This window comes from Oncorhynchus keta, chromosome 10 (genome assembly GCF_023373465.1).
Source record: "Oncorhynchus keta strain PuntledgeMale-10-30-2019 chromosome 10, Oket_V2, whole genome shotgun sequence".
In the NCBI taxonomy this organism is placed as follows: Eukaryota; Metazoa; Chordata; class Actinopteri; order Salmoniformes; family Salmonidae; genus Oncorhynchus; species Oncorhynchus keta.
This window is the reverse complement of record NC_068430.1, coordinates 10,838,839-10,851,338: the sequence shown is the minus strand read 5'-3', so window position 1 is coordinate 10,851,338 and position 12,500 is coordinate 10,838,839. Positions and strand designations below refer to the sequence as shown.

Below are 12,500 nucleotides of genomic sequence, written 5' to 3'. Positions count from 1 at the left end.
ACATATCTACAACACACTAAGTGTGTGCCCTCAGGCCCCCGACTCTACTACCACATATCTACAACACACTAAGTGTGTGCCCTCAGGCCCCCGACTCCACTACCCCATATCTACAACACACTAAGTGTGTTCCCTCAGGACCCGACTCCACTACCCCATATCTACAACACACTAAGTGTGTGCCCTCAGGCCCCCGACTCCACTACCACATATCTACAACACACTAAGTGTGTGCTCTCAGGCCCCTACTCTACTACCACATATCTACAACACACTAAGTGTGTGCTCTCAGGCCCCTACTCTACTACCACATATCTACAACACACTAAGTGTGTGCTCTCAGGCCTCCGACTCCACTACCACATATCTACAACACACTAAGTGTGTGCCCTCAGGGCCCCGACTCCACTACCACATATCTACAACACACTAAGTGTGTGCTCTCAGGCCCCGACTCCACTACTACATATCTACAACACACTAAGTGTGTGCCCTCAGGCCCCCAACTCTACTACCACATATCAACAACACACTAAGTGTGTGCCCTCAGGCCCCCAACTCTACTACCACATATCAACAACACACTAAGTGTGTGCCCTCAGGCCCCCAACTCCACTACCACATATCTACAACACACTAAGTGTGTGCTCTCAGGCCCCTACTCCACTACCACATATCTACAACACACTAAGTGTGTGCTCTCAGGCCCCTACTCCACTACCACATATCTACAACACACTAAGTGTGTGCCCTCAGGCCCCTACTCTACTACCACATATCTACAACACACTAAGTGTGTGCTCTCAGGCCCCGACTCCACTACCACATATCTACAACACACTAAGTGTGTGCCCTCAGGCCCCCGACTCCACTACCACATATCTACAACACACTAAGTGTGTGCTCTCAGGCCCCCGACTCCACTACCACATATCTACAACACACTAAGTGTGTGCCCTCAGGCCCCCGACTCCACTACCACATATCTACAACACACTAAGTGTGTGCCCTCAGGCCCCTACTCTACTACCACATATCAACAACACACTAAGTGTGTGCCCTCAGGCCCCTACTCTACTATCACATATCTACAACACACTAAGTGTGTGCTCTCAGGGCCCCCGACTCCACTACCACATATCTACAACACACTAAGTGTGTGCCCTCAGGCCCCTACTCTACTACCACATATCTACAACACACTAAGTGTGTGCCCTCAGGCCCCTACTCTACTACCACATATCTACAACACACTAAGTGTGTGCTCTCAGGGCCCGACTCCACTACCACATATCTACAACACACTAAGTGTGTGCTCTCAGGGCCCGACTCCACTACCACATATCTACAACACACTAAGTGTGTGCCCTCAGGCCTCCGACTCCACTACCACATATCTACAACACACTAAGTGTGTGCTCTCAGGCCTCCGACTCCACTACCACATATCCACAACACACTAAGTGTGTGCTCTCAGGCCTCCGACTCCACTACCACATATCCACAACACACTAAGTGTGTGCCCTCAGGCCTCGGACTCCACTACCACATATCTACAACACACTAAGTGTGTGCTCTCAGGCCTCCGACTCCACTACCACATATTCACAACACACTAAGTGTGTGCTCTCAGGCCTCCGACTCCACTACCACATATCTACAACACACTAAGTGTGTGCTCTCAGGCCTCCGACTCCACTACCACATATCCACAACACACTAAGTGTGTGCTCTCAGGGCCCGACTCCACTACCACATATCCACAACACACTAAGTGTGTGCTCTCAGGCCCCTACTCCACTACCACATATCCACAACACACTAAGTGTGTGCTCTCAGAGCCCCGACTCCACTACCACATATCTACAACACACTAAGTGTGTGCCCTCAGGCCCCTACTCTACTACCACATATCAACAACACACTAAGTGTGTGCTCTCAGAGCCCCGACTCCACTACCACATATCTACAACACACTAAGTGTGTGCCCTCAGGCCCCTACTCCACTACCACATATCCACAACACACTAAGTGTGTGCTCTCAGGGCCCCGACTCCACTACCACATATCTACAACACACTAAGTGTGTGCCCTCAAGCCCCGACTCCACTACCACATATCAACAACACACTAAGTGTGTGCAATTAGGCCCCTACTCTACTACCACATATCTACAACACACTAAGTGTGTTCCCTCAGGCCCCCTACTCCACTACCACATATCTACAACACACTAAGTGTGTGCTCTCAGGCCCCCTACTCTACTACCACATATCTACAACACACTAAGTGTGTGCCCTCAGGGCCCGACTCCACTACCACATATCTTCAACACACTAAGTGTGTGCCCTCAGGCCCCCGACTCCACTACCACATATCTTCAACACACTAAGTGTGTGCTCTCAGGCCCCTACACTACTACCACATATCTACAACACACTAAGTGTGTGCCCTCAGGCCCGACTCCACTACCACATATCTTCAACACACTAAGTGTGTGCCCTCAGGCCCCGACTCCACTACCACATATCTACAACACACTAAGTGTGTGCTCTCAGGGCCCGACTCCACTACCACATATCTACAACACACTAAGTGTGTGCCCTCAGGCCCCTACTCCACTACCACATATCTACAACACACTAAGTGTGTGCCCTCAGGCCCCTACTCTACTACCACATATCAACAACACACTAAGTGTGTGCTCTCAGGCCCCCGACTCCACTACAACATATCTACAACACACTAAGTGTGTGCTCTCAGGGCCCGACTCCACTACCACATATCTTCAACACACTAAGTGTGTGCTCTCAGGCCCCGACTCCACTACCACATATCTTCAACACACTAAGTGTGTGCACTCAGGCCCCGACTCCACTACCACATGTCCTTCTGTAGCTCAGTTGGTAGAGCATGGCGCTTGTAACGCCAGGGTAGTGAGTTCGATTTCCGGGACCACCCATACGTAGAATGTATGCACACATGACTGTAAGTCGCTTTGGATAAAAGCGTCTGCTAAATGGCATATATTATTATTATTATTATATCTTCAACACACTAAGTGTGTGCTCTCAGGCCCCCTACTCTACTACCACATATCTTCAACACACTAAGTGTGTGCTCTCAGGCCCCGACTCCACTACCACATATCTTCAACACACTAAGTGTGTGCTCTCAGGCCCCGACTCCACTACCACATATCTTCAACACACTAAGTGTGTGCTCTCAGGCCCGACTCCACAACCACATATCTTCAACACACTAAGTGTGTGCCCTCAGGCCCCGACTCCACTACCACATATCTTCAACACACTAAGTGTGTGCTCTCAGGCCCCTACACTACTACCACATATCTACAACACACTAAGTGTGTGCCCTCAGGGCCCGACTCCACTACCACATATCTTCAACACACTAAGTGTGTGCCCTCAGGCCCCGACTCCACTACCACATATCTACAACACACTAAGTGTGTGCTCTCAGGGCCCGACTCCACTACCACATATCTACAACACACTAAGTGTGTGCCCTCAGGCCCCTACTCCACTACCACATATCTACAACACACTAAGTGTGTGCTCTCAGGCCCCGACTCCACTACCACATATCTACAACACACTAAGTGTGTGCCCTCAGGCCCCCGACTCCACTACCACATATCTACAACACACTAAGTGTGTGCCCTCAGGCCCCTACTCTACTACCACATATCAACAACACACTAAGTGTGTGCCCTCAGGCCCCTACTCTACTACCACATATCTACAACACACTAAGTGTGTGCTCTCAGGGCCCGACTCCACTACCACATATCTACAACACACTAAGTGTGTGCTCTCAGGGCCCGACTCCACTACCACATATCTACAACACACTAAGTGTGTGCCCTCAGGCCTCCGACTCCACTACCACATATCTACAACACACTAAGTGTGTGCTCTCAGGCCTCCGACTCCACTACCACATATCCACAACACACTAAGTGTGTGCTCTCAGGCCTCCGACTCCACTACCACATATCCACAACACACTAAGTGTGTGCCCTCAGGCCTCGGACTCCACTACCACATATCTACAACACACTAAGTGTGTGCTCTCAGGCCTCCGACTCCACTACCACATATTCACAACACACTAAGTGTGTGCTCTCAGGCCTCCGACTCCACTACCACATATCTACAACACACTAAGTGTGTGCTCTCAGGCCTCCGACTCCACTACCACATATCCACAACACACTAAGTGTGTGCTCTCAGGCCCGACTCCACTACCACATATCCACAACACACTAAGTGTGTGCTCTCAGGGCCCCTACTCCACTACCACATATCCACAACACACTAAGTGTGTGCTCTCAGAGCCCCGACTCCACTACCACATATCTACAACACACTAAGTGTGTGCCCTCAGGCCCCTACTCTACTACCACATATCAACAACACACTAAGTGTGTGCTCTCAGAACCCCGACTCCACTACCACATATCTACAACACACTAAGTGTGTGCCCTCAGGCCCCTACTCCACTACCACATATCCACAACACACTAAGTGTGTGCTCTCAGGGCCCCGACTCCACTACCACATATCTACAACACACTAAGTGTGTGCCCTCAAGCCCCCCGACTCCACTACCACATATCAACAACACACTAAGTGTGTGCAATTAGCCCCTACTCTACTACCACATATCTACAACACACTAAGTGTGTTCCCTCAGGCCCCTACTCCACTACCACATATCTACAACACACTAAGTGTGTGCTCTCAGGCCCCCTACTCTACTACCACATATCTACAACACACTAAGTGTGTGCCCTCAGGGCCCGACTCCACTACCACATATCTTCAACACACTAAGTGTGTGCCCTCAGGCCCCGACTCCACTACCACATATCTTCAACACACTAAGTGTGTGCTCTCAGGCCCCTACACTACTACCACATATCTACAACACACTAAGTGTGTGCCCTCAGGGCCCGACTCCACTACCACATATCTTCAACACACTAAGTGTGTGCCCTCAGGCCCCCGACTCCACTACCACATATCTACAACACACTAAGTGTGTGCTCTCAGGGCCCGACTCCACTACCACATATCTACAACACACTAAGTGTGTGCCCTCAGGCCCCTACTCCACTACCACATATCTACAACACACTAAGTGTGTGCCCTCAGGCCCCTACTCTACTACCACATATCAACAACACACTAAGTGTGTGCTCTCAGGCCCCGACTCCACTACAACATATCTACAACACACTAAGTGTGTGCTCTCAGGGCCCGACTCCACTACCACATATCTTCAACACACTAAGTGTGTGCTCTCAGGCCCCGACTCCACTACCACATATCTTCAACACACTAAGTGTGTGCACTCAGGCCCCCGACTCCACTACCACATGTCCTTCTGTAGCTCAGTTGGTAGAGCATGGCGCTTGTAACGCCAGGGTAGTGAGTTCGATTTCCGGGACCACCCATACGTAGAATGTATGCACACATGACTGTAAGTCGCTTTGGATAAAAGCGTCTGCTAAATGGCATATATTATTATTATTATTATATCTTCAACACACTAAGTGTGTGCTCTCAGGCCCCTACTCTACTACCACATATCTTCAACACACTAAGTGTGTGCCCTCAGGCCCCGACTCCACTACCACATATCTTCAACACACTAAGTGTGTGCTCTCAGGCCCCGACTCCACTACCACATATCTTCAACACACTAAGTGTGTGCAATTAGGCCCCTACTCTACTACCACATATCTACAACACACTAAGTGTGTTCCCTCAGGCCCCCTACTCCACTACCACATATCTACAACACACTAAGTGTGTGCTCTCAGGCCCCCTACTCTACTACCACATATCTACAACACACTAAGTGTGTGCCCTCAGGGCCCGACTCCACTACCACATATCTTCAACACACTAAGTGTGTGCTCTCAGGCCCCGACTCCACTACCACATATCTTCAACACACTAAGTGTGTGCTCTCAGGCCCCGACTCCACTACCACATATCTTCAACACACTAAGTGTGTGCTCTCAGGGCCCGACTCCACAACCACATATCTTCAACACACTAAGTGTGTGCCCTCAGGCCCCGACTCCACTACCACATATCTTCAACACACTAAGTGTGTGCTCTCAGGCCCCTACACTACTACCACATATCTACAACACACTAAGTGTGTGCCCTCAGGGCCCGACTCCACTACCACATATCTTCAACACACTAAGTGTGTGCCCTCAGGCCCCGACTCCACTACCACATATCTACAACACACTAAGTGTGTGCTCTCAGGGCCCGACTCCACTACCACATATCTACAACACACTAAGTGTGTGCCCTCAGGCCCCTACTCCACTACCACATATCTACAACACACTAAGTGTGTGCCCTCAGGCCCCTACTCTACTACCACATATCAACAACACACTAAGTGTGTGCTCTCAGGCCCCCCGACTCCACTACAACATATCTACAACACACTAAGTGTGTGCTCTCAGGGCCCGACTCCACTACCACATATCTTCAACACACTAAGTGTGTGCTCTCAGGCCCCGACTCCACTACCACATATCTTCAACACACTAAGTGTGTGCACTCAGGCCCCGACTCCACTACCACATGTCCTTCTGTAGCTCAGTTGGTAGAGCATGGCGCTTGTAACGCCAGGGTAGTGAGTTCGATTTCCGGGACCACCCATACGTAGAATGTATGCACACATGACTGTAAGTCGCTTTGGATAAAAGCGTCTGCTAAATGGCATATATTATTATTATTATTATATCTTCAACACACTAAGTGTGTGCTCTCAGGCCCCTACTCTACTACCACATATCTTCAACACACTAAGTGTGTGCCCTCAGGCCCCGACTCCACTACCACATATCTTCAACACACTAAGTGTGTGCTCTCAGGGCCCCGACTCCACTACCACATATCTTCAACACACTAAGTGTGTGCAATTAGGCCCCTACTCTACTACCACATATCTACAACACACTAAGTGTGTTCCCTCAACCCCCTACTCCACTACCACATATCTACAACACACTAAGTGTGTGCTCTCAGGCCCCCTACTCTACTACCACATATCTACAACACACTAAGTGTGTGCCCTCAGGCCCGACTCCACTACCACATATCTTCAACACACTAAGTGTGTGCTCTCAGGCCCCGACTCCACTACCACATATCTTCAACACACTAAGTGTGTGCTCTCAGGCCCCCGACTCCACTACCACATATCTTCAACACACTAAGTGTGTGCTCTCAGGGCCCGACTCCACAACCACATATCTTCAACACACTAAGTGTGTGCCCTCAGGCCCCCGACTCCACTACCACATATCTTCAACACACTAAGTGTGTGCTCTCAGGCCCCTACACTACTACCACATATCTACAACACACTAAGTGTGTGCCCTCAGGCCCGACTCCACTACCACATATCTTCAACACACTAAGTGTGTGCCCTCAGGCCCCGACTCCACTACCACATATCTACAACACACTAAGTGTGTGCTCTCAGGGCCCGACTCCACTACCACATATCTACAACACACTAAGTGTGTGCCCTCAGGCCCCTACTCCACTACCACATATCTACAACACACTAAGTGTGTGCCCTCAGGCCCCTACTCTACTACCACATATCAACAACACACTAAGTGTGTGCTCTCAGGCCCCCGACTCCACTACAACATATCTACAACACACTAAGTGTGTGCTCTCAGGGCCCGACTCCACTACCACATATCTTCAACACACTAAGTGTGTGCTCTCAGGCCCCGACTCCACTACCACATATCTTCAACACACTAAGTGTGTGCACTCAGGCCCCGACTCCACTACCACATGTCCTTCTGTAGCTCAGTTGGTAGAGCATGGCGCTTTAACGCCAGGGTAGTGAGTTCGATTTCGGGACCACCCATACGTAGAATGTATGCACACATGACTGTAAGTCGCTTTGGATAAAGCGTCTGCTAAATGGCATATATTATTATTATTATTATATCTTCAACACACTAAGTGTGTGCTCTCAGGCCCCTACTCTACTACCACATATCTTCAACACACTAAGTGTGTGCTCTCAGGGCCCCCGACTCCACTACCACATATCTACAACACACTAAGTGTGTGCCCTCAGGCCCCTACTCTACTACCACATATCTACAACACACTAAGTGTGTGCTCTCAGGGCCCGACTCCACTACCACATATCTTCAACACACTAAGTGTGTGCTCTCAGGGCCCCGACTCCACTACATTTACATTTACATTTAAGTCATTTAGCAGACGCTCTTATCCAGAGTGACTTACAAATTGGTGCATTCACCTTATGACATCCAGTGGAACAGCCACTTTACAATAGTGCATCTAAATCTTTTAAGGGGGGGGGGGTGAGAAGGATTACTTTATCCTATCCTAGGTATTCCTTAAAGAGGTGGGGTTTCAGGTGTCTCCGGAAGGTGGTGATTGACTCCGCTGTCCTGGCGTCGTGAGGGAGTGTGTTCCACCATTGGGGAGCCAGAGCAGCGAACAGTTTTGACTGGGCTGAGCGGGAACTGTACTTCCTCAGTGGTAGGGAGGCGAGCAGGCCAGAGGTGGATGAACGCAGTGCCCTTGTTTGGGTGTAGGGCCTGATCAGAGCCTGGAGGTACTGAGGTGCCGTTCCCCTCACAGCTCCGTAGGCAAGCACCATGGTCTTGTAGCGGATGCGAGCTTCAACTGGAAGCCAGTGGAGAGAGCGGAGGAGCGGGGTGACGTGAGAGAACTTGGGAAGGTTGAACACCAGACGGGCTGCGGCGTTCTGGATGAGTTGTAGGGGTTTAATGGCACAGGCAGGGAGCCTAGCCAACAGCGAGTTGCAGTAATCCAGACGGGAGATGACAAGTGCCTGGATTAGGACCTGCGCCGCTTCCTGTGTGAGGCAGGGTCGTACTCTGCGGATGTTGTAGAGCATGAACCTACAGGAACGGGCCACCGCCTTGATGTTAGTTGAGAACGACAGGGTGTTGTCCAGGATCACGCCAAGGTTCTTAGCGCTCTGGGAGGAGGACACAATGGAGTTGTCAACCGTGATGGCGAGATCATGGAACGGGCAGTCCTTCCCCGGGAGGAAGAGCAGCTCCGTCTTGCCGAGGTTCAGCTTGAGGTGGTGATCCGTCATCCACACTGATATGTCTGCCAGACATGCAGAGATGCGATTCACCACCTGGTCATCAGAAGGAGGAAAGGAGAAGATTAATTGTGTGTCGTCTGCATAGCAATGATAGGAGAGACCATGTGAGGTTATGACAGAGCCAAGTGACTTGGTGTATAGCGAGAATAGGAGAGGGCCTAGAACAGAGCCCTGGGGGACACCAGTGGTGAGAGCGCGTGGTGAGGAGACAGATTCTCGCCACGCCACCTGGTAGGAGCGACCTGTCAGGTAGGACGCAATCCAAGCGTGGGCCGCGCCGGAGATGCCCAACTCGGAGAGGGTGGAGAGGAGGATCTGATGGTTCACAGTATCGAAGGCAGCCGATAGGTCTAGAAGGATGAGAGCAGAGGAGAGAGTTAGCTTTAGCGGTGCGGAGCGCCTCCGTGATACAGAGAAGAGCAGTCTCAGTTGAATGACTAGTCTTGAAACCTGACTGATTTGGATCAAGAAGGTCATTCTGAGAGAGATAGCGGGAGAGCTGGCCAAGGACGGCACGTTCAAGAGTTTTGGAGAGAAAAGAAAGAAGGGATACTGGTCTGTAGTTGTTGACATCGGAGGGATCGAGTGTAGGTTTTTTCAGAAGGGGTGCAACTCTCGCTCTCTTGAAGACGGAAGGGATGTAGCCAGCGGTCAGGGATGAGTTGATGAGCGAGGTGAGGTAAGGGAGAAGGTCTCCGGAAATGGTCTGGAGAAGAGAGGAGGGGATAGGGTCGAGCGGGCAGGTTGTTGGGCGGCCGGCCGTCACAAGACGCGAGATTTCATCTGGAGAGAGAGGGGAGAAAGAGGTCAGAGCACCGGGTAGGGCAGTGTGAGCAGAACCAGCGGTGTCGTTTGACTTAGCAAACGAGGATCGGATGTCGTCGACCTTCTTTTCAAAATGGTTGACGAAGTCATCTGCAGAGAGGGAGGAGGGGGGGGGGGAGGAGGATTCAGGAGGGAGGAGAAGGTGGCAAAGAGCTTCCTAGGGTTAGAGGCAGATGCTTGGAATTTAGAGTGGTAGAAAGTGGCTTTAGCAGCAGAGACAGAGGAGGAAAATGTAGAGAGGAGGGAGCGAAAGGATGCCAGGTCCGCAGGGAGGCGAGTTTTCCTCCATTTCCGCTCGGCTGCCCGGAGCCCTGTTCTGTGAGCTCGCAATGAGTCGTCGAGCCACGGAGCGGGAGGGGAGGACCGAGCCGGCCTGGAAGATAGGGGACATAGAGAGTCAAAGGATGCAGAAAGGGAGGAGAGGAGGGTTGAGGAGGCAGAATCAGGAGATAGGTTGGAGAAGGTTTGAGCAGAGGGAAGAGATGATAGGATGGAAGAGGAGAGAGTAGCGGGGGAGAGAGAGCGAAGGTTGGGACGGCGCGATACCATCCGAGTAGGGGCAGTGTGGGAAGTGTTGGATGAGAGCGAGAGGGAAAAGGATACAAGGTACCACATATCTTCAACACACTGAGTGTGTGCTCTCAGGGCCCCGACTCCACTACCACATATCCACAACACACTAAGTGTGTGCTCTCAGGGCCCCGACTCCACTACCACATATCTACAACACACTAAGTGTGTGCCCTCAGGGCCCTACTCTACTACCACATATCAACAACACACTAAGTGTGTGCCCTCAGGGCCTGACTCCACTACCACATATCCACAACACACTAAGTGTGTGCCCTCAGGGCCCTACTCTACTACCACATATCAACAACACACTAAGTGTGTGCTCTCAGGGCAAGACTCCACTACCACATATACACAACACAAAATCCATGTGTACGTGTATATAGTGTGTATGTTATCATGTGTGTGTATAGTGTGTATGTTATCATGTGTCTATATATAGTGTGTATGTTACCATGTGTCTGTGTATAGTGTGTATGTTATCATGTGTCTGTGTATAGTGTGTATGTTATCATGTGTCTGTGTATAGTGTGTATGTTATCATGTGTGTATATTGTGTATGTTATCATGTGTCTGTGTATAGTGTGTATGTTATCATGTGTCTGTGTATAGTGTGTATGTTATCATGTGTGTATTGTGTATGTTATCATGTGTCTGTGTATAGTGTGTATGTTATCATGTGTGTGTATAGTGTGTATGTTATCATGTGTCTGTGTATAGTGTGTATGTTATCATGTGTCTGTGTATAGTGTGTATGTTATCATGTGTCTGTGTATAGTGTGTATGTTATCATGTGTCTGTGTATAGTGTGTATGTTATCATGTGTGTATATTGTGTATGTTATCATGTGTCTGTGTATAGTGTGTATGTTATCATGTGTGTATAGTGTGTATGTTATCATGTGTCTGTGTATAGTGTGTATGTTATCATGTGTGTGTATGTTATCATGTGTGTGTATAGTGTGTATGTTATCATGTGTCTGTGTATAGTGTGTATGTTATCATGTGTCTGTGTATAGTGTGTATGTTACCATGTGTGTATAGTGTGTATGTTATCATGTGTCTGTGTATAGTGTGTATGTTATCATGTGTGTATAGTGTGTATGTTATCATGTGTGTATAGTGTGTATGTTATCATGTGTCTGTGTTGCTTCACCATCTCCGTGTTCCATAATGTGTATTTTTATCTGTTTCTTAAATATAATTTCAGTGCTTTGCATGAGTTACTTGATGTGGAATAGAGTTCCATTCGTCTCCCATAGTCTGTTCTGGACTTAGGGACTGTGAAGAGACCTCTGGTGGCATGTCTTGTGAGTTATGCATGGGTGTCTGAGCTGTGTGCCAGAAGTTTAGACAGACATCTCGGTACTCTCACAAATATGCACTACCAGTCAAAAGTTTGGACACACCTAGTCATTCAAGGGTATTTCTTTATTTTTACTATTTTCTACATCGTAGAATAATAGTGAAGACATCAAACCTATGAAATAAGACATATGGAATCATGTAGCAACCAAAAAAAGAGTTAAACAAATCAAAATATATTTTAGATTTTAGATTCTTCAAAGTAGCCACGCTTTCCCTTGATGACAGCTTTGCACACTCTTGGGATTCTCTCAACCAGCTTCACCTGGAATGCTTTTCCAACACTCTTGAAGGAGTTCCCGCATGCTGATTTTGGAAGCCAGGTCACCTGATGCAGCAATCCATCACTCTCCTTCTTGGTCAAATAGCCCTTACACACCCTGAAGGTGTTTTGGGTCATTGTCCTGTTGAAAAACAAACAACAGTCCCACTAAGTGCAAACCAGATTGGATGGAATATCGCTGCAGAATACTGTGGTAGCCGTGCTGTTTAAGTGTGCCTTGAATTGTAAATAAATCACTGACAGTGTCACCAGCAAAG

The 12,500-nt window shown here is 49.2% G+C and overlaps 1 protein-coding gene across 1 annotated transcript in view; it reads left to right on the top strand.

Moving 5' to 3' along the window:
- The window catches only part of LOC127932611 (copine-8-like), a 472,696-nt gene that overhangs the window by 368,832 nt on the left and 91,364 nt on the right, over positions 1 to 12,500 (top strand). The window lies entirely within an intron of this gene.